We start from the raw sequence: 23007 nt of genomic DNA on the forward strand, positions 1-23007 counted from the left end.
GTTTAATTATGAGCTATGGTGGATGGTGTAAGCGTCATGTTCACACGTTGCTTGTCGACGACACGTGTTCAGCGGTCCGTGTTTTATTAAAGAGGCAGGGTGCTTGAAGCGGAGAAAATGTCTTGTCAATGGCATCCCTATGAGATGCGTACTAATGTGCATACTGGTGGATACGTTTGGTGATGCGTACTCTTTTCTTTGTTGTTGTCGGTTTCTTTTTTGCTTGTCAACTACTACTTATCAGAGTCGTCACACACTCTACCTACTATAGTGATCTTCAGAAAAAATTGTGTTTGTTTTGTTCTATATATTATCGCAGTTATAACTAATTGTTATTAACTAACCATGTTATTTGCGGATGAGTTCAATTCGCAGTACGACCTTCTGCCACTGCTCCTGCAGTGTTCAATGCAATCAATCAATCAATCAATCAATCAATCAATCAATCAATCAATCAATCAATCAATCAATCAATCAATCAATCAATCAATCAATCAATCAATCAACCATCAAATAGCGTTACGTATAGTCATTAATAATGACTAGTAATTTAGATTAATTATTACGCAATTATTAGGCAATATTTATGACAAGAATTTACGGGTATCTGCTTTTTGTTTAAATTGAGGCTTCAAACCAAAATATTGGTTAACCTCCACTACAACCTAAATTTCTCTCCGAAATTCAATAGTTGCACTTCCAAGTAGGTTTCACAGTAATCCAAAAAGAGCATTTATGTGTTTAAAGTGTGTGAGAATAGTTAACTGGGAGTTGATCCTAAGCTACGAGTGTATCTACCGCATAGGAAGTTCGCTAATGTTCACGACTTATGGCTCGTATCACTGAGTTGATTTGTTGAACATGTCTACTAATTAAAAAATAGTGGCCATGCTTTGATGTTGATGTCCTTATATAGCGTCATTCATTATATGGTAAGAGTAACAAGACAGTTAGTTGAATGCCGGGACAAGTGCGTTTATAATTAATCATTTTTAACATGGAGCGACAAAAATGAACAATAATATCAATAACAAACAGGCGACATACTGCACTCTATATATGAGGGCCTAATTATTTCAAACGCGTGGGCACAACAAATCATGAATAACAGAAATAACTGACAACTATAACATTTCGAAGCTCTGATAAACACCGTTGGAATTATAGTGCTGTCAACATGCGTGTTTTTTTTTCCTTTAGAAATATTTCTATTCTGTTTGTGTGACACTTTAATTAGAGCGAAAAAAGTTCTTCACACCAGTGCGTGTCTATTTTTTTTCACATTTAAATTTTTTCTTTGTGGTCGCCGCAGTCAGCTGAAAAATTGAGAAAGCGATTTCCTAGTTCTCGTGCATTTAATCACCATTTCTTCCAACAGCCTCGACTTCGCTATCCTTGAAGACAGAGTACCGTTTTTTTTTTTTGTCCTCAAAGACGATTACAACCCAGCAAATAATTAAACGAGCGGGTCTTCATTCGCTCGCATACGCCGTCTTATGTATTTGTTTATTCGGTCAATCCAAAATCAAGAAAGGGGCTGACAGATGGAATAGCACACTGTGGTATAACGTTTATACCAATTTATTCGGTCAATGTTTTTGTCCTATCTGTTGGAAAACACGAACCCACATGTTTCAACTAAGAATAGTCTTTCTCAAAATATTACCTAGAGGGAAATCTCGCACCACCGTCTATGCAAGCTGTCTAACTGGTGCTTAGCTGTCTTAGGAATGCCAGTAGGTGGTTGTGCGCGGCTTTGTCTCGAATGTGACTTGGACTAAAACAGGGACAATGACTGCACTGATAAATCTTTCTTAAAGTAAAATCTTCACACCAGGTTTTGATTGACCCGCTTTACATGTTTCAATAAAGTTTATTGACCTACAGTGCATGAGCAAGCGAGGAGAAACAAAAACAGACGACATTGTCGCAGGGCCAGTTTTCCCTCTATATAAAGTTGTGCGAAAGTTTTCTGTACGAAACATTTCTTTATGCTCATGCTGCTTTCACCAGTCTCGTGCTTTTTGAACAACGCGTGAGCGAAGTTTCACCAAATGTGAGTAGCGAAAGTTCCTTCGTCAATACAGGCGACCAGTGCCCGCTTTTCCTGTGGAGGTATTCTGTACGAGTCCACCTAGTGGGTTATCCATTTCGGCCTGTGCTGATTGGCTAGGGCCGCTCGTCTCCTCCTCTCTCGTACCGCTGCATCCAATCAGCAGCGGCCGAAATGGACAGTCCACTAGGCGGACTCTTACAGAAGACACGTTGGCAGGACAACGTCAACGAGCTATGCCCTGGCAGTCTGTATTTCTTCAATCTTTTCTATTTGAATGTTATTCAACGTCAACAATTCAATGATGTTTATGTTCTTTACTCCCTATTCATCGTTCTCGTTAGACTTTTCAAGCCTTTGTAGTCTTTGAGCACTGGCATGCTTTATTCTGTTTAAAGTGTACGCTGCGCCTTTCCTGTCTGCTTTCGGGTCCCGACGTCCCGTAGCGGTGCTTTCTTGTTTCGAGAAACTGAACGCTACTGTAGGAAGCCGATTTCTACTGTGCCTTCTTTTTCTTATTTTTGCGCATTGAATGTTGGTACTGTCGGCGCGCGCAGGCTTGTTTGCGCACTGTCGCCTTCTCGCGTTACTGCGACGCGACGCGGTGCGAGTGCTCACCCGATTATCGGTCCACACGTTGATCCTCCCTCCTTTCTCCTCGTCGAGCCGTTCTGTAAGCAAATGTGTTTGTGCACTTCGTGTTCCGACTGCATCCGCATTGCATCACTGCTGGCCTGCTCAGTGATCCGTACGTCTGACGCTTGAAAAAAAAAAAAACAGAAAAGAAAAATGCACAGCAGCTTCTAGCACTGATATCTTGTCCCATTAACCAGAAAACCCTCAGCTGGAGATAAACTGGCATCTGATAATATTCCTTTGTGCTATAAGGAGAAAAATGATAGCTGTCGCCATTATAAGCGGACTAAATCTCTCTTTTCTTTTTAATTTTCTGTAACAACGAAAAACTCCGCAGAAGAAATGTCGGCAACATTATAACACTCCACTCTAAGAATAATTTGAACTCTTGAGGGGCTTACATTGTCTCCCATCAATAGCCGTCACCTATGTTGAGTGCATTTATTTTCTGCAACGTGGCGCTCCCGGTACCCTGAAGTCACAATCGACGTGCGCGTATCAGCGTGACACAGCGTTGTTGTCAGGAATGTAGCGAGCGCTGAGCGTTTAAAAAAAAAGAAATAGAAACGCACTCAAGGTAAATGGTGTATACAATTTAGGGACTACATAAGACCGAAAAGGTACAAATGTATTTAGAGGATAAGCCACGCTTATTTATTTATTTATTTATTTAAAAATACCTCACAGGCCTCAAAGTGAGGCATTGAAATTAAGGGGGGCAGAACATAGAAAATACATAGAATAGAAGACATCTATAAACCGTATCTGTTTACAACCTACAACCACAAGTGCAACCGAGATGAATAAAAAAAATTATTTAGTTCACGATTCACTAGGGAAAAGAAGAAAACATAATATAATAGCAAGGAATAAATCACACAGATTGTGTTCAGTGAAGTCGTGTAATTAACAAGATCAGAGTGTTAGACAGTAATAATGAAAAAAAAAATGAGAGAAAAATTACGGACGCAACATTCCAACGAAACGGTAAACATAGCGAAATAACGGTAATGTTGCGACAATAAGCTGTAAAAGATAGTGCAAGTATAGAAAGCACTGTGCGACAAACGTAAAACTTCACATTTCTTTAGTCATGCATTCAGTCAAGGCATCACGGAATGAATCGTAGTTGGACTGGCATGCAATGCTGTCCGGGAGCGAATTCCATATTCTGTTAGCACGTGGAAGAGCAGAGTAATGGAATGCTTTTGTAGACCCTGAAAGGCGGGCATAGCTGAAATGATTATAAAGCCTATGTGACGTGGAGTCGGGTCGTTTCAAGCATGCAAGTGTTCGAGTGGAGTGAAGGAATTTGTGGAACAGTGATAAAAGGGCAATGTGTCGGCGAGTGTTCAAGGATTGTAATGACAGCTTAAGTTTTATTTGTGTTACACTAGACTGGTAGCTGTAATCGTTTATGATGAAGCGGCCTGCTCTGTTCTGGATCCGTTCTAGCATTTCAATTAGGTATTACTGGTGAGGGGACCAAATGGGAGATGCAGACCCGAGCTTGGGACGAACGAGAGTTAGGTAAGCTAGCTTGCGAACATTTGAAGGAACATTTCTTAAGTTGCGTCGCAAGTACCCCAACGATTAGGAGGCATTAGCTGAAATGGGCGTGATATGCTCTGTCCAAGAAAGATTCGATGTGAATAGAACTCCTAGATATTTATATTGTGTAGCTGTTGTAACAGTGTAATTGTTAATATGGTAGGGATACGGTGAGGTTGCCGACTTCCGGGTAAACGACATTGCTTTGCATTCTGTGGTATTTAATGTCATTAGCCATTTATTGCACCAGCTAATGATTTGTTGAAGGTCTTGCTGAAGAACGAGATGATCATCTGAGTTTTTAATTGGGCGATAAATTATGCAGTCGTCGGCGAATATTCCGATGGTGGAGGGCAAATATTGAGGTAGGTCGTTAATAAATATTAGATAAAGCAAGGGACCGAGGACGCTACCCTGTGGTACACCAGAAGAAACGTCTGTTACGGAGGAAGAATAGTTATTTGCAATAGTAAACTGCTGACGATTAGACAGGAAATTTCGGAGCCATGACAAGGTAAGACAGTCCAATTTAAGTATACATTACAGCGCTTACATTACAGCATTTACATTCATTTATTCGTTACTAGCGCTTACATGCACTGCGTGAGACGACTTTACCAGTCTCTAATTACCCTCTCTGTCGTATGATTGTGATTTTATTTCCAGGCGCATTACCCTCAGTTACGTAAACGTGATGCGCCTGAAATGAGATGCCATACGCCGCGTGTCACACACATCAAAACACCACAATAGGCGTCCGATCGCAGAATGCCTCAAATCTGTCTCACCAGCTTCGTCCAGTGCAGCGAAGGCAATAGAGCTCCTGTCGGCGAATCGGCAACGAGCACCAGCCCAGTCCTCCTGAAAGAATAGCAGGGCCTGCCCAATGTGCAATATTACTCCCGCCGTGAACCTTCTAATCATTTGACGCCGCGTGGAGGTCGGGCCGTGAAGAAAGTTTTCTTCTGATTCTCTCTCTCATTTTTTTTTTTTTTGGTTGGCTGACTAGAAACCCCTTCTCTCTATACAAACAGCCCCAGAAACGCTTTTCATTTTGACCACCGAAATAGCCAACTAAATTTAGCGGGCAGAAGAAACAATGGCGAGAAGTAGCAGGGCGGCAAAACAGAAACCGGCCGTTTTTAAACACTTTTCGTCTGAAGCTAATCAGAATTCTTCAGTTTAATTTATTGGTAAATTTATACAAAGAAGTATGTATATATCTCTGTTTGAGGGATGACGCGAATTTCCTGCATTTAAAACTGTAAGAACAGACATTTCATACGTGGAACCGAATAAGAAATATGTGAATTTTTTTTTGTCTAGTAGTAGAATGATAGGACCTTGAACTGCTTTCTGGCAATGCAAATTGTTCGTTTTATGCAAAAGATTGCGTTGTGAGGACCACAGTTCGCAATGTTTACGCATGTGCGCAGACACTACTTACCTTGCCGTGTTCAGAAAAATATAATAATTTGTAAATTAGGCAAGGTAAAGCGTAGGAAATAACGTCACAAGAACGTTTCAGACCACAGGCCCCAAGATCTGAGAGATCCATGTGGTACTCTTAATTCCCATGGCAACTGAGCGATCGTGGAACTCTAGCTGGCTGTAGTAATTTTTCTAACAAGCTCTATGCTCCGTACAGCCATATACACTTTCAAAATGGCCCACCAAGATATCCATCTATCCGTGCTGCACACGCAGTGGTTAATGCAGTTAGTTTACTCGAGGCATGAAGCATGATTGTGGCGCCTGCGTTGAAAATAAGCGTGCATCACAATCACACACCGGCGCATCCCCTCCCGACTCTGCACTGTTCGCATCAATTTGGTATAAGCACCCTTCCTTTACTACGGTCTTGTCGCGCTTTCTTTCAATCGTGAATAAACCCGAATGCATGACTTCCTCTGAACGCCTGCCCGTATGAGAATGTTTTATTAAACAGTGTCGTGTTGTGTTTTCTCCGCATCCCTTTCTTTTTATTCGCAGAACGAATTTCTCTTTTTTTTGTTCGCAGACGTACAAGTGGCCCACGCCACCTGACGACTATGCTCCATCTCACAAGTCGTTTCCAGCGATGCCGAGGGTACAAGGCGTACACAGGCAATATCCTCGCGCAGCGCAATATAGTTCCGGAAGTAACTGTGTTATTAATGGCAGGATTGGAGAGTTTTGTTTTTGCTTGGTACACCATACGTTACAGCGATACGTGACATGCAAGGATATTTTGCGCATGCACGTCGTAGACGGCGAATTCAGCAGCCACTGAGCAGACGACGCGACTCTGATGAAACTTCTCGGTCTTCCTATTGGCTAAAGATTCCTGCAGCTTCCACAGTGCTGCAGACGACTCTTGAGATATAATTTAAACTCTTGTGTACGTACTTATCCAGAGGTAATTACGAAGTGAAATTGAAAAATTGTGCGCTGGTCTACGGCGACGTGTGTCGGCGCACGCGAGCGTGTAGGAAAGCACGAACACGTTAATTCAACTCAGTATGCCTGAACAGAATCAGCTCTAGAAGCTCATAATTTAAAAAATATATGAAACTCTCTCGAAGAGCGTCATTGCGTTCGGAAGAAACTAGCACTCTTGTAACATTTCGGCGCCCGCATTTTGTCTGAGGGAAAAGCGGACAGCTTTCTTGAAAGCGAATACGACGTCAGTGAGCGGTGAGCATAGAGCTTCTAAGACTTTCTGTAGAAAATTGAATATGGCGCTAGTGTCTGCCCAACATGGCCTCAACGAGCATGGAGATTTCTGCGTTCCTGACGTATTTAGACACAAGGGCCCAACTAGCTCAACATTTACATAACGTCTTCCAGCTGTAGACTACACATCATAAGCATAAAATTTGATAAATGGCACTTTTCTGTCATCGGTGACAACCAACGTCCACTGTAACGTCGCGAACTACCTAAAGATATCACACACAAATGCCTTGCACTAAAATCTTGCCAGCTTGACTCTATGATGCAGACAACTTCTTACGTCTGCAGGTGCGATAAAAATGCGGAACGAATCCTTCAAGCGAAATTATTTCGCTTTCACTTCGAAGCTCCTTCCATTCCATGAAAATTCTATTAAAATTGTTATTGCTCTATTTGCTTTCTTACGACTGAAGCACGCGCCTTAGTTTCCACTCTTTTTCCTTCTTCAACGTCCTCTTCTTATTGTATGAAGCAGCACTTGTTTAATACCCAAAGAAAGAACGAGCAGTTTCGTGAAGCGGACGTTAGATAAATATTAAACTAGAAGAGAAAAATCTAGAAAGGCAACAGCGTTTATTAAAGATTAGAAGCAACTACGGGGGAAAGAGAAAAGAATGAACGGCAAGCGGCATACCTTAGACATCAATATTTCGCGCAGTTCATCGACCTGGTGAGAAATTCATGCAGCTCCTTGCCGGTGCACCGAGACTAATTACACGCTGTACGCGGCGTGTCCGTTTTGCACCAATGATTTATGGTCCCAGCTGGACTCCGCATATGCTGATGACGTCGATGGACGAGAACGCCCCCAGAAGCCCTAATAGCTTTCTCGAAGCTAGAATAATTGCGAAGTCTGAAGGCACAGAAGCGCTTCGAAATGGTTTTTGCTCTAGAAGGCCCGGACAAAGAAAGAGACGGGGGGGGGGGGGGGAGGGGGATACTGCACGGCCCCTCTCTTTGTCCGCGTCTTCTAGAGAAAAAAAAAAAACACTTCGATGTACTTAACCAACTCACCCAAATCACCACTTTCACAGAAGCACCTCCACTTCTCTTTGAGGAATGGTAGTGACCCTTTGTCTCTAGCATCAATTTCTTTTTTATATATATGGTATACTGTCTGGGGGAAGGGGGTATTCTGTAAAGGTCCACCTAGGGGACTGTCCATTTTGGCTGCTGCTGATTGGACGCAGCTGTACGAGAGAGGAGGAGACGAGCGGCCCTAGCCAATCAGCAGCGGCCGAAATGGACAGTCCACTAGGTGGACTCCTACAAGATATCCCCCCCCCCCCCTATTGCATTATGTGTAGTGATTGTAAAGTTATATGGAAACTTTCCGTTGTGTCTTTTTATGTACAAGAATAACTTATGGTTTTATATGCCTGTCACTTTCTGGATGCAAGAATTTTGCTCAGTTATTTACGTTATTGCCTGTTGTACTGGTGGTAATGCATTAGGACTTCGTAATTCCCGAAGAAGGTCCCTGTGCAGTCTTTGATTGTGGGACATTCTCCTGTATAATATACTGCCTGTATGTTTATTTAAGAAAAATAACAAAGATTCTTAACTTTTTTCGCTCTATTTTTGCTTGTCTTTATAGTCACTTTCAATGATGCTGAGTGGACCCTCCTCCCCCCACCTTACCATGGCCACTTTGCAATAAATAAAGACATTTTGCGCGATCTCAGTGGCAATGCGGTTATTCTTCTGAGCCCGAGGCCGCGCGTTCGACTCCCGCCCACGTCGGCCGCGTCTCGCCACGGGCGAAATGCAGCAGTGCACGTGAATCTCTACTCTGTAGCACATCTATAAGAGCACAAGGCGGTCAAAATTAACCCACCGCTACGACATTTGGTTCCATAGTGATGCCGCAAATTAAATAATTATACACAATTTGAAGGAAAGAAAACATCACATAGGTGCTATCTTCAAGGTCCGCATAAAAGAGTTCAAAATTTCTCTTTTCAGTGAATCCAAAATCAAGGAAGAGGCTGACAGATGGAAAAGCACACTGTGGTATAAAGGTTATAAACAGTGATACGGTGCCTCAGAAAGGATGCCTTTCTGAGGCACCTTATCTCTTTTCAAACCGTTTGTACCACAGTCTTTTCAGTGAAGGAAGCCTCGAGCTCGTTCCTTCCTGACGCCGCCCCGGCTGTGGGGGGGCCGCCGGGGACCTTCTCCGTCGGCGTCGCCACCTCTGGAAGGCGGCTCTCCAAAAATTCGGAGCCGGAAGACCACGCTCTGGGCCATCTGCAAGCCGAAGACGCCGGCCTAGTCCAAGGACTTTGAGCCGCCCACCTGAGGCCGCCACAACTAAAATTTCTTTTGTTTTCTTCTTCTTTTCAGTGAAGGAGTTAAACACGCAGACCTGAAGAATCAATGATACACAGCGAGTAGAGAACAGCACAGAGCACATTTTGTGTGTTTTGAGCATGTTATGTTTTTCGCATTTTCACAAAAAAACACTCAACCGCGCGAAGTGTGTTTCGGGAAAGTCGAAAAAAAGAAACGCGGTTACACAGACATACATAGAACATACTGGCACGAGTCTGTCTACCCACATAGGCGCACGCAGCGAACATCTTCCATTAACTCACTTCCACAAAAGACGCACAGGTCGTTGTGTAAAAGTGTGTTTCCTACTTGCAAGGCCACCATCGCGGTCACTTTCACGTAGAGAAACTGCGGTGTTGGCGCTCGCATTATTCGTAACATAGATTGCTTTGTTTGTTATCCCTCTCGATAACATTTTTTTCTCAGTGTGGTCTGTATGTTGCCTTGCTTATTAGAAATGATAGGAAGATACTACATAATGTTGTTTGCTTTATTTATATAGTCCGTCCCGTCCCTGACACTGTTTCTTCATGTCACTAACAATGTGCGAATGTTAAATTGTTATGTGCGTGTTTGTAACTACATTTGATCAGCATGATTATACACCTATCGCCATAGCCTGATTCTCTTATTTTCGCTACCTGCTGAAAATTCTCTCCTTCTCCTTCACGCACAAACGCACGTGCACAGAGAAACACGCACAATGTCATATTTGTAGTGGCTGTAAGAGGCTTCATAATAACATACACACTTGCTATGTTGAAATGGCAAATATTGATAAATTTATGCCCGCCAGTGTTGCTGAGGAACTGTGGCACTCTTCTAGTAAACACGTTTAGATTTTCAGCTGCAGTGGCCGTATTCAGATAGGGACGAATGCAAAAAACTTTGATGCATTGATACCACAGCGAAGCTGTTAGCATCTCGTTGGTCGGCATTTTTCGTGTCAATGTCCGTGGGCAAAAATATGGGCCGATCCCGGAGGTAGTGGAATCCCCGGCCGACCCGCGGAGGAGGTGAGCAGGCTTCAAGCACTCAGCAAATTTAAGTGAAGCAAAAAGTACACACATTTTTTGAAACCACGAGTACAACATACAGAACAGCATCCGTTTCAATAAATAACGAGCACAAAACAAGCGTCCGAACCACATAATCGATGTTAAGGCACTCCTGATAACAATGTGAAGCACTTAGCGCTCCCCGCATAAATTTCCCGGTAATGATTACTGCTGCGCAAGCTGTCGTGACGACGGCAGCTTGTCAAGTGCGGAGTGACGTCACTAATATTTCGTATGTAAAGGAGCCAGCCTAGCAACTGATTTTATTGTTGTTGCAGCACCGCTATTGGGAGGCAGCGCGTAGTTAGGACTCCCGAGGAGCAGCGTGAATACAAGGCGCGGCAAAGGGAAAAAGAAACGGCAATACGACCGGCGGCGGCGTGCTCTCAAAATGACCATTACTCCCATTACTAGCATTACTCTAAGATTACCATTACTACCATTTCTCTGAAGCAATAAAGCATTTCATACCACCCTCAGCAGCTGTAGTGGCAGTATTCCACAACTTCGCTGGACATCAACTTTCGCAGGGCCAAGATGGTGAGTAAATTTTTTGGATGTACGTTAGAAAACGTTAGGTTATTAATATTATTCAGGAGGCGCCACAGGACTTTCGCACGGCATGGAAGCGAAAAAGAAACTCACGAACCTTCGGGTGTAGTCACGCGTGCCTCGACTCTCAGCAGCTGTGTTACCACGAGCCAGCCTAACAGCGCACACACGAATATGGCTCCAGCCATCGAACCTTTGCAAAATGATTTGTATAAGCAGTAGTTTTCAGGCACAAAACTACATAACTTACTCTCGAGACGACAAATGAAACGAATCGGTTCATATTACGATTCTGCTTTATCAATTGCCTTTTCTTCTTTGACGTGTTGTCACGGTCTTTATATGTCGGGCGGTGTTGCAATGACGCAGCGGTCTGCTCTCGTGAGACGCGATAGCCGGCTAGCCGTCTGCTATTGCCATGACGCAGCGTCTGTTCGAAACTGCCGAGACAGATGGCTGCAGACGATGGCAGACGTCGTCGCATTGTCGACGGAAGCACAGTGCGCGAATAGCGGCCTTTATTGCGACAAAAGCATTTGAATATTTCTGTTACTCTGTATGTATCTCGGAAGAACTCGAGCGATTCACAAGTCGACAGTGGTTCGTACATTCCAAGAGGTGGGGTAAAAAGCCTGAACCGTCGCCTGGCCAAACGTTCTTACTAATTCCGGTGGGACGCAAGGTAAGATCAATGTCCTATATATGTATGCTTTTTCAGAGGTTTGATCCCTGACAGCACAATTCGGGTGTCGCAATAACGGAAAAAGGTTGTTCTTTCTTTAGCAACAGGCAACAATTCCGTTACTGCGTTGTTCACTAGACCAGTTCTCGAAAACACGACAGAAATAACGCAGTGTTTGTAACTACGGCTAATAACGATAAAGGGATAGAACCACTGTTATCAATAAATCGAAGTGTGTTGGCGGTTTTACAGGATTATCTTCACGTGACAGCTCAAGTAAATGTTTAGAGACTAGAAAGTGGGCGTGGTAGAGGTGCAAAGGGAATGAAAGAGCTTAATAAAAGAGCCTATAGATGTATGAAAGAGCGGGAAAGAAGCCCGCGAATACATGCAAAGTGCCTCGAGCGGCCTGTCGTGCGGAAATTTTATGTGTATTCGCGGGATCCTTCAACGCTCGGAAAAACACTTTTATTTAGCACGTATTGAGCTACGGAAAGGTGTATCTGGAGTTTTTCATGTCGCGCTACAATTTTTTCACTCACAATATTAAGCTAATTATAGTAGTCTCGAAATTAATTAATTAATACTAATCATCAAATTAGGCGGTGTGCAAGAAAATAACCTGAGTACCTCCAAATGACGGCAAATATCATTAATTTGCTTCTGTCCAGCAACATGGCATTTGCATAATTATAAGGTTTGTCTCAATTTCCGTGGAAAACCCTGTACATATATTGGGAAAACACGGGGAATGCGGGAGATGGAAATTCAAGACGATGAGCAAAACGTGAACAAGGTGAATGCAGGAGCCAACATTTCGACAAGTGGACTTGTCTTGAAGAAGCCAAGTCCACTTGTCGAAACGTTGGCTCCTGCATTCACCTTGTTCACGTTTTGCTCATCGTCTGTACATATATTGTCACAAGCGTGACAATCCTGGATGATTTGGGTATGTGCCACAAGCTGTAGTTGGACAGGGGTTATTAGAGGGTAGAGGAAAAAGACGTTTGCCCAGCGATAACTGTGCCTCGAATTTATTGCTTTCAAAGCGGCATTTCTTCGGCTAGGTACACGCAAACACGAGGCGTTCCACAAGGGCAGTACTTTCTCCATTATTATTTAACATTCTAATGAACTTCATTCCATGTCAAGATGATGTACATACTTACGTGTATGCTGATGACATGGAGTTTTTCTCGTCGGCAAATGACATCCAAAATCCTTATAACATATTACAGACATACTTGTCTGTTATAGAAAGATGGCTTGATGCGATGCATCTCTGTCTCAACGGTAACAGGTGCTCGGTGCTGGAATTTCCATTAAAGGACCCCATATATATTTCTATCACTTATCATGTCAATATCATTCCACAAGTAGAGACTGTCAAGTACCTTGGCGTCATATATGACTGTTCTCTGGTTACGGTTGGGTAAGCCTCAATTGCCTGGAAGCGTGAGAAGTCGGGGATCTCTGAATGCTATCGCGTCCCCCTCTTAAAGGCGAAGCTCAAGCGTCTCTCAAGTATTTTTTTTTTAATAGAGAGGAAGCGTCAACGCAGGGAGAACCGGACTAGCGACTAACCGAATGACAAATGACCGACCCAGGTGAAAGCACAGGATGGTGGGCAAGGAAATCTTCACTTTAAGATTAGCTAAGCATTCGCAGGCCCTGTAAAAATCACTGACGTCACGGTTAGCTGTTGCGGGAACTTCGAGGTCCCGTTGCCAACCGTATTTCGAATTGCGCATTCTCTGTCAGAGCAAGTGTTCCTTGCGATAACAGTGACTCTTATTTATGCTTTAGCGGGGTAATTTAGTAACGCAGCTGAAATAATGTTTTCTCTTTAGTGTCTCTTTAATGTCAATATCTACCTTTTTCTTGATCTTAGACTTGGTACCTAAACCGCAGAAAGCGACAGAAAGAAGAAAGACGGCATTTTTTTTTGCAATTGGAAGTTCTAAACGTTTTCTTCTTGTGAACGAATATTTTTCAAGTAAAAGAAGTGAATCACGCTGTGGGATAGCGACGCTGGAGCGAAAATTCAAATTCTGCAGCATTTTATTTTGCTGAGTTTCACATCCCATCAACCTCCTGCTGCGCGCTCGACTCGCCAGACGAGAGAAAGGGGTTCCTCGGCGCTTCGGCTCCGGCCTTGGCTACGGCTTTGGCACGCGAAAGTAAGATTAAAAAAAAGTGCGAACTTCCGTCGCCCTTCTTCAAAACTTGGTGCGAGCCGTTCTTACTTGCGATGGGGAAATTAAAATCGCTGTACCAGCTTTGCCCATCGTTATCGATTTCTTTTCGGTTTTTCATCTCCTTCTTATAAGGCGCACCTCAATCTCTAGCAGCAAAATTTGGAGGACGCTTAAGCTTCGCCCTTAGGAGCCGAACGCGATATTATTCAAAGAACCCCGACTGCTGCTCACGCGTCCCGGCAACTGGAGCGTTCGTAACCGTTATGTTTACCGGGAAACGCTGGTCCCGAACGCTACGCACGAGAGAGGGCTTTGTGGTAGAAACGCTGCCTCTTGCGTGGGCCGCGATGCGGCGGAGGCGAGTACCATCTGTAGGTGTTGAAAGGAACCGGCCGCACCACTCCGTGGCCCCCGAGATACTCATGCGCCTACGAGCATAAATGGCGGATGCCACGGCCGGTCTGTGAATTGTGGAAACGCTGGTAAAGGGGGTTCTTTGAGTTTTCGCGCAACATAATTATGTTTTCTCGTATAGTCAAATTACAACCCGAGGGCAATACACACATACACACACATACACACAACCCTCTGGTTGTGTGTATGTCGTATTTTACGATTTTTCCACGTATCTTAGCTGCAAAAATTCAACTAGTTTAGTAAATTTCTTGCGTTACATGGAAGGCCTGGGTATGAATGGTTCGAAAATCTTTTTGCCGAAACGACGTCCGACGCCGTCGCCGGATTTTCTGCGACACGGTCTCCTTAACGCTATCGCGTTAATAAATGTCAGCGCTTTGCTGAAAGATGTTAGCCCAGCGGCGATGCAAGACGACGCAGTTTCAATTTCATATCTGGGGGCGATTGTTTCCATAGGCTGCAGTTTGTATACATTTGTGCCGTGTTTTTCTCGCCTAGCTACTCAACTGTAAACTTCGCGCTCGAGCCTTTCTTTCGTTCTTTCTTTTTCTGTTATAAAGCGTACCGATCCAGAAATTGTAAGCAATTGTCGTTCTGAGAAAGTAAACTGCTCCCGACGGACAGTCCATCATTTGAATTTAAGCTATTCTTTTCAGTGCCAGAAACTTTATTGGAATCGGTAGAGCGGCTCCTTAATGAATACAGTTTTGTGGTATTTCAGTGAGGGAAAACGAAGAACATCTCTCCAGCTACAGCTCTCTACAGATCTCCGATATGCAAATTAAAGCCAGCTAAATATGTTTTGTGTAGGTGGGCAGGGGGCTTAAGGAATATTCATTTATGGGACTGTCTGCATCGGTCCACACTGAAAAGCATACCATGAAATATTCGATAAGAGACACGAAGATATCAGTTCTAATTTTCTTTTTTGTGCTTTATACAAATTATTCAAAAAGTTCGACACCACCTGCGACACCACTGTAACGCAAAAAAAAAAATAGCTGCAGTGTTTAGTGATTGCGTGCCGGAGATCCACACTTTAATAAACTGTTTCCCGGCTTATACGTTCACAAGTTTCTTATTGCGGTAGCTTTCACTTACAACGCATTTTAACTTTCAACCCTTTGGCCGAAAGCATGAATTTCAACAAAAGTTACTCCTCTCTCAAAACATTATACGAATGTCAAGCAAGCATAAATATTTTGTAGTAATATCCGCAAAACAAAAGAAGCAAAAGTAAAGAAAGAAACAGAGCAACTTTGTTTTATCATGTTCCTGTTTTGAAAGATATACGTATTCTTTTGAAAACAATAACAATTGTTTTCTTCAATAGCGAAACAGGAGCCATACGCGTCGGACACACTTTCGTGAGTTCAAGAAATAACATGATGCGTGGACGGGCGTAGAAAACACGACGATCAATTTCTTTCCCGCGAAATGGGTGATGTTTGCTTACTGCACGAAACCCAGAGGCAGAAAACAGTGACAACAAAAATAGTCAATGAAAAGGCAATGACAGGCGCTTTGAAGCCTATCCCAGACAAATAACAGGTCATCGGAGGTACAGTTCTCCGAAATAGAAACCCTTAAGTGCGCAAAGGAATTTCCGGCAGGCAAACTAACATTTTGCTTCTTTGAACTCTTCTCCCTGAAGAAACATGAAACTGTCCAGCCTCCCGATGGCACGCAGACGAAGGAATGTCGTCGAGTTATCGGGTCGCACCTGCAGTTTGTCTCGCTATAGAGCCATGCTGTGAAAGCGTGAACTAATAAGCAAAGCTACTGTGACACTGCGCACTAAGTTCATCCCGCAGGAGAGACTAGCTAAATTGCGTGAGCAAGTTCAGTATTCCCGCTAGTTCGTGAAGCCTTATGTGAAGCCTCTTTGAAGTCGTATGGGCATCCGAGATGTGTAATTCGACAGAGATTTGCTTGCGATAGCTAGTTATATTGACTGTTGAGACTGATACAAGTCACATTTGAAGCCTCTCGTCTGTCATATGTCTTAACTCTCTCTCTCTCTCTCTCACACACACACAAACACACACACAACACACACACACACACACACACACACACACACACACACACACACACACACGCACACGCACACACACACACACACACGCACACGCACGCACGCACGCACGCACGCACGCACGCACGCATGCACGCGCGCGCGTTTGCAGCAAATGTTTCGAGCAAATGCTTAGAGCAACAGTCCCGAGCAAATGTTTAGAAACCGCGGTAACAGCCCAGCCAAAATAAAAAAGGAGTTCTTTCGGCACCGCGGTTATTACCAATGCAAAGCATTACAGTCGTCAAACACGGGTACACATAGACACACTTAACCTACAAGGAATTTTTGCGGCGCCATGTGTCTTTAAGTGTTTGCTCCCAATATTACGTAACCAATTTTACGCAACTTGGGAACGCAAATCGGATCAATCGCAGTTTTATGCGAACAGCGTTTAATATTTGTTTTTATTTTTTTGCAGATTACAATATGCAATTCCAACAAAATACATATGCGCGATAGTATAATGTGCGAACATGAGCTTGGTGCGAAAGCGCGAGACCCCAGGGGAAAGCAACAATGCGCTGACACTTGAACACACCTCGAAAAAAGCCCCGGGAGTATAAAAAGAATCCAGCAGAAACTCCAGTCTGCACCTCCCCCGCCTTTTGTCATTACGCCCTTGCTTCATCGAGACGAAATGAGTCGAGCTCATTTTAGATTCTCCGGGAAATTCAGAAACTGCGTAGCAAGATTCAACAGTTGCACGCTTGTTTTAAGCAAGCCTCGAGGACACCGTGTCGTTCGCATCGTTGGACTCACGGTATCGTGCAATTATGGTGAAACGCCGCGAGGCGACAATATTTCATTCGTAAGAGCAGAAAACATGAAAGGGGACAGGCTGCAGATAGTGTAACTCAGCGCAAGTGCTGGTTTTGATTGTTTGCAGGAAGGTGGGGAGGAAAATTTATACCTACGAAATGTGTTACGGCAGCAGTTTCGCATGGCATCCACGCCAGCTTGTTTCTTTACACCATACGCGTATGCATGTGCATGCGCGAGTGCGTGGTTGATGGAGTCACTTTTGATTATAGCTAGTGTAAGAACGCATAAGAGTGCACGCCAACATATTCTAAAGCGGGGTGATACTCGGTTTCTCCAAACTAACAAGTGCGAAAAAGCAGACTACGTGGTAAATGGTACGAGACAGATGCACATGCGACATTGGTTGGGATGTGCTTTCTTCATATACTTTCGCGTGTCGTCTGCTTCGCGCAGTTAGTATTTTTATGACAATGAAGAAACTTGCTCCAAAACCTGTAGTTTTATCCTGTGTCTTCTAGCTTTGTGCCCAGCAGTATCTGGCGGATGTCGTAAAACAATGCCTTTCGCTCTGCGCTAGCACTATGACGTAGAAAGTAACATGTTTCTCAAAGACTCTCTCGGCAGGTAAGGCTCCTAGACAGACAAGGGATCTAAAGTTTGCGCTTATTATGCCAAGTAAGAATGAACCAATTCGCCCAGTACATTATTTTATCATTGCCCGACTAAGGACCCACGTGGTGGTGACACTAGAAGGCACGCACATTCTGCCTGCATTGCTAGATCAAGGTATATGTAAACTGGTAGTGAAGCTTCCATAAAAGCCCACATGCCAAGAAAATGGGGCTTGTTGTAACGATCGCCATCTACGTATCGTGGGGACAACTAACAGCAAGCAAAAATTGAAAAAGAAAAAAATTGACATCACAACCAGAAATTGCAGTGACGCCAAGATCTTGCGCTGCTTGGCGCGAATGTTTGAATTTCTTTAGCGTCCGGCATTACGGCCGCTACGACAGCAGCTATTTTTCTTTTGAGGCTGAGGAGAGCTTGCGACTCGCCTGTTATTGACGGCAATTTCTCCAGTAGCTTCCCTAGGAAGGTGAGTGAATAGGATGGAAATAAATGACACTGCCAAATAGTTTTCAAAATCAACTTCACTTTTATTCGTCTTGAATAATGCAGCCAATACAACTGACCTAATAAAACACGTTTCAATGATGAAAAGTACTATGGCCAGCACACAGACGTAATGCATAGCAATCTACGCGAATCTGTTTCACAGAATCATTCGCAATTCCTTGCCACACTATGTGTTCATATACAGCAGTTATCGGGCAAGACAACATTGCCCCACATTATCATTTAGAAAACATTCCACGCACTAATATTGGTACCCGTCGGACACTCGGAGCCTGTGTTACGGAGAGTAAACGAGCACAGCGCGACGTTTCTTCGCGGCGCGTTCCGCATTTATCGTTACAACGAGACAAGCGCGTCGGATGCTGCAGCGTGAACTTGCACGATAACAAAATACCTGCGCTCACACTTTTCGCAAATGAATGCAGTTCACTCGGTCACGCAAAATTTGAAGTGAAGCGCACGCCACACTTTGAAGAAACACGCAAGGAAATGTTAATAATAAAAAACTCGGATGAAACGACCGCATTCAAGCGAGCAACGCCATTCTTCACGACGAAATAGCTGGCTTGCGCAGCCTTGCCAAGTCTTGCGCCAGAATCACTGGTTGGTAGGAGTTGCCAAGAAGGAATTAATAAATTGTGAAATAGAAAAAAAAAATTAACATTTGTTCTTTTGGCGCAGGAAAAAGATCTGAAACAGAAAATTTACTCGTATGGCAGTATTCTGATTAAGAATTTCGAACATCTAGTTTAAGTGTTCAATCGTGCATCACTAGCTGATATCCCTGGCGATATGTTTTGGCACGCTTTTCGTTCCAAGCTTCGCGCCCTATTTAGATGGACCTTGGCTAAATCACGTTGGCTCGATGGACGCGCGGCTATTCTCCGCCCAAACACGCTAGGAGGCTGCACACTTGCAAGAAACAAGAGGGTAGCAATATCGCCGCCATCAACGCCCTAGATTTAAAGCGATAGGTTGTTAAGAAAAAGTTGATTTCAACAAGAGACGATACAAACACTGAGTCACAATCACGGCGCAATTCTACCAGGACATTAACATATGCAAAACACGAAGCATTGTACACATGGCACGTTTTCAGAGTAGTGTCCGAGTCCTCACTCAATACCATATAACCACATAGACCCACGGAAAGATAGCGTTAAGGGTCCCCGTGTCGCACAAAATCCGGTGTCGGTGTTCCACGTCGGACGCTGTTTCGGCAAACGTAATTTCGAACCACACATGCCCAACCACGCAGGCCCTCCATGTAGCTCAAGAAAGTTACTAAACTAATTGAATTTCTCAAGGTAAAATACGTCAGAAAAATCGTAAAATACGACTTACACACAGCCTACAGACATGATAGCGACGGATTATAATTTGAATATACGAGAAAACCTGATTCTGTTGCGCGGAAACTCAACACAAACTTCTTTTCACGCAATAGCGTTTTCCAGCTGCCGCTTGAGGTCTGGCTTAGTAGGTGCGGCCCGACCTACATAAATTCCTTGCGTAGCATCAAAAAAAAAAAAAACAACAACCACAAAGTAGGACGTTTTTGAGGGCTAGTTGGTTCATACTTGGAGGTAGGTTAAAACTACGCGAAAAACGAGGACAGCGACAGAAACAAGCGCAACACGAGCGTTGTGTGGTTCTTTGGCTGTCTTCTTTTTTCGCGTAGTTTTAACATACCTTCAACAACTACAAAGCTTGCCTTCGTGCATAGCGTTCGCTGCCAGCGTTTCCCGGTAAACATTAAAGTTACATAAGATGATGTTGGCGGGAAGCGCGAGAAGCACTGATGTATCTTTGAATGCTACCGCGTTCTACTCTTAAAGCCTAAGCTTAGGCGTCCTCCACATTTTTGTGCACCCGTTGGTACGTGGGTGCGGTTGCACTGCTTGGTGCATGTTTAGTATTTTACCACTCTGTTTACCTGTCTTCCCTGCATATTTAGGGTGAATGTGTGCTACACGCTTCAAATTAGAACTTTTAGGTTGTATCTTTCCACACAACGATAACCTACATCTGCCTTGACCGCATTTTCTTTCTTTAACGCTGCGAGCCCGGTACTTCCAAGTCACGAACGGCGCGCGCGTTATCAGCATGACACAGCATTCTCGACCGGAAAGTAGTGAGCGCAGCGTTTTCAAGAATGGAAACGCAAGCAACACAGATGACGTCTATCGTTGTGTGGCAAGATACGACCCCAAGGGTGTAATTTTGTTTAAGAATGTAGGGGGTATTCGCCAGTTCATATTTCTTCATGTTTGTCTCTGTGAGAGTGCTTTTTTTGAGAGATTGAAAGGATTCAATCATGTCTGAGTGAAAGAGTGTTATATTTGAATGTGAGTGAGAGTGATTGTGTGTGAGCGTGTTACACGTATGGGTGCATGAATTAATCAAAGAGAATGGGCGTGAGGTGACACGGCGCACTGTGTTCCTGCTTGTGCATAAATCTATATATAATACCAAAATGGACTCGTATAGGCAATAATACATTGATGCCGTTGAGATGCGCTTCGGTGCCGTTACTGTGCTTTAAGCAAAATAGGAAGATACACACGAAGAAAATGCTAATTTGATGCCATTTTTGTAGTTCTGTGCCAGTTACCCAAATAATTGTGAAATGGGCGAAGACTACTTTGGTGCCAGTTTGGTTCATTGATGCCAAGTACTATAACCGATGACAAAGAAAGGAAAACGTAGGTATTTGTGGCCGGGAACTATAGATAGCGATCAGGTATGAAATCAGTGTTTACGTGAGGTGCATGGCTGGTGTAGGGCAAATACAGAATATATGCAGCAATCTATAGGCATGGAAAGTGGAAGATTGAGATACACACTGCGCCCGTATGAAACGGAACGCCAGATTATCGTTCAACACCGGTAATGTTTCTAAATACAGTGCCCAGAAAGTGAAATATCGCCATAATAGATTAGACAACGTGATAATTGTTAGAAATCGCGAAAAGGGAAGTTTAAATTCAAAAGTCTGCCGGAATCACTGTTTTAGCAATGATCATGTTCCCTATGATGTTCGTGCACAGTGCACATTTGTCCTGCTTGGGCATCGCTAGGATGAACCTGAACATTAAGTTGAACACGAGAAAAAAAACATAATGAAAGAAGATTGTTATAGTGGTCATAGTTGCGGCTTAGCTTTCTGAATTGTGGCACAGTTGCCAATTGCCGTTTATTATGTACGAAAATCCAGTTGTAGCTTCTGCGGCAATGCACAGATTTCGTGAGGCCAACAGCTTGAACAGATGAGCGTCTTTTTTGTAATTTCAGTGCATCAATTAAAGGGAGGGCAGCTGCCAAATGGTAAGTGCTACGAAAGGGAAGGAGGTGGGCGAGAGTGGACATGATGCAAAAGAAGAAAGTGATTCTGCAGATTATTTTGCTGCACCTTCGTGGAACAGAAAGCAAACTTTGCTGATGCCATTGAGTTTTGCCGTGTTTGCCCCCTATTCATAACGACTCATAAAAGAATAAAAGTGAGACTGCGAAAAACAAAAATACAGGATATATAGTATTTGGTTTTTGGCGGTTGCTTCCTCTGACACCCCGTCACTTTTCTTTTTGTCGCTCACGTTTTCCGGTACTCTGCCCCATAGTCGCGGGGTTTAGTGAAAGCCCGCGTGGCCGGATTAGCATAAGAGATTTTTTTTCCCTGCCTCCAGCTTTCTTTTATCCGAAGGTATCGCCTATGCCTTCGCAAAGTTTGCATAGGATTAGGTCCCTGGAGACGTCTTTGTCTCTCGTTCTATCCATGGCGCAAGAAAAAAAAAGTATTATCGGCGTTTTTTTGAGACGACGATATAATCGAAAGACTTTCCGTCGTTGACTTTCTATTACTCACTGAAGACTCTTTGCGATGGATATCGGCTTTGTTGGAAAGCATCCGGTGAGAGAACTCCAGCCCATATAAGACCTAACCTAGCTAAAACGCGACATGACCCACCCCATGGCTGAGGCATTATCACTGTGGCAAATTTTGCTACGATCGCATTAGTATTCTTTTTTTTAACGCGAAAACATTATATGCCCCATTGAGCGAAAATCCGTCGTAGTCAGCGTGACCGAAAGATGGTACCAAAAGTGGCCGACGGCGCAAAGAATAAAAATACGCAGAAAGATGCTCGAATTGACGTCAAACTTTTTCGAAAGTTTCTGGTAACAAAGTAAGTTATTGTCTCAAAATAGAAATTTTGGTACATTTCAGTCTGGGTGGGAGTCGAACGCGGGCCTCCGGGATGCGAGACGATACGCGCTTCCCAGAGGCAACGGTGGCTCCACGGTTCTGGCTGACTAAAGTTGTGCCTATAGTGCGTGCGTCATTGCACACGTCACGTCAGCGCCATCTGGCTGACTAAACGTGTGGCCTAAATACCCGCGCTCACTCGGGCGTCAGAGATAACCAACATATCTAACGCGGTGGGCTCTAATCGTTCAAATCATCGAGTATATAAATTTAAAATTTATGTTAATCTTGTTTTGACCATTTTTCTCGCGCGAGCTTACGCGGGCATGTAAATGGGAAGTGTTTGCTCTGGAATAAAGTAGTGGGGAGGGCAGCAATCCTCGTGTTTCTTCGTGTTCTCTCCACCTTGTCCTGCTCAATGCGCTGCTTCACCCACACGACATTATGATTACATAAACAACCAACCGACCATAGCATGAGAAGGCAACAAAAGAAGACACCAAGGAAAACACAGGGGGGAAATTACGTGTACTTACTAACTGAATTAAAGAAATTTTAAATTAATGGCAATTAAAGTGGATGAAGAAAGGAGCATCGTTCGCGTAATGCGAAGACGTGGGAT

Source organism: Dermacentor andersoni, chromosome 8 (assembly GCF_023375885.2).
Source record: "Dermacentor andersoni chromosome 8, qqDerAnde1_hic_scaffold, whole genome shotgun sequence".
NCBI classification, from domain to species: domain Eukaryota; kingdom Metazoa; phylum Arthropoda; class Arachnida; order Ixodida; family Ixodidae; genus Dermacentor; species Dermacentor andersoni.